Source organism: Arachis duranensis, chromosome 4 (genome assembly GCF_000817695.3).
Source record: "Arachis duranensis cultivar V14167 chromosome 4, aradu.V14167.gnm2.J7QH, whole genome shotgun sequence".
Lineage (NCBI taxonomy): Eukaryota > Viridiplantae > Streptophyta > Magnoliopsida > Fabales > Fabaceae > Arachis > Arachis duranensis.
The window spans coordinates 51,377,884-51,378,520 of record NC_029775.3 but is presented as its reverse complement, the minus strand read 5'-3'; positions in this window follow the sequence as shown (position 1 = coordinate 51,378,520).

The following is a 637-nucleotide window of genomic DNA, read 5'->3' as shown; positions in this document are numbered from 1 at the left end:
CCTTGTGTGAATAGATGTTCCTCCTCTTTCAGCTGGATGATCTGTCTGGATGAGGTGAATTTGGCCAGAAATTTGGTGACCAAATCATCCCAACTAGTGATACTTCCTTGGGGAAAAGTTTCAAACCATTGTGCAGCTTCACCCTTTAATGAGAAAGGGAATAACAGGATCTTGTAAGTGTCCTGATCTGAACCATCGGTTTTGACAGCATTACAAGTTCTCAGGAAAGTAGATATATGCTGTTGAGGATCCTCCGATGGATTTCCATCATAAGAACAATTGTTCTTGATGAGTGTAATGAGTGGTGGCTTCATGTCATGATACTCCTTGCTTGTAGAAACTTGATTTCCTGTGGCATGCGATCAAACAAGAGGAATAAACGGCAGCACACTTGAGGATTAAATGAAGTTAGTTAAAATAAACTGTTAGCAAATTGATAGAGGCAATTTCTCAAACAGTTAGTATGTTAGTAAAAAGATAAAGAAAAAGTGCTTGATCTAAACCTCCACTTCACTTAATCATTGTCAATCTATTTCAATCCCCGGCAACGGCGCCAAAAACTTGATGGTGTTTTTACGGAAAACGAATTTTCCAACACACAAATCCAACCGGCAAGTATACCGGGTCGCATCAAGTA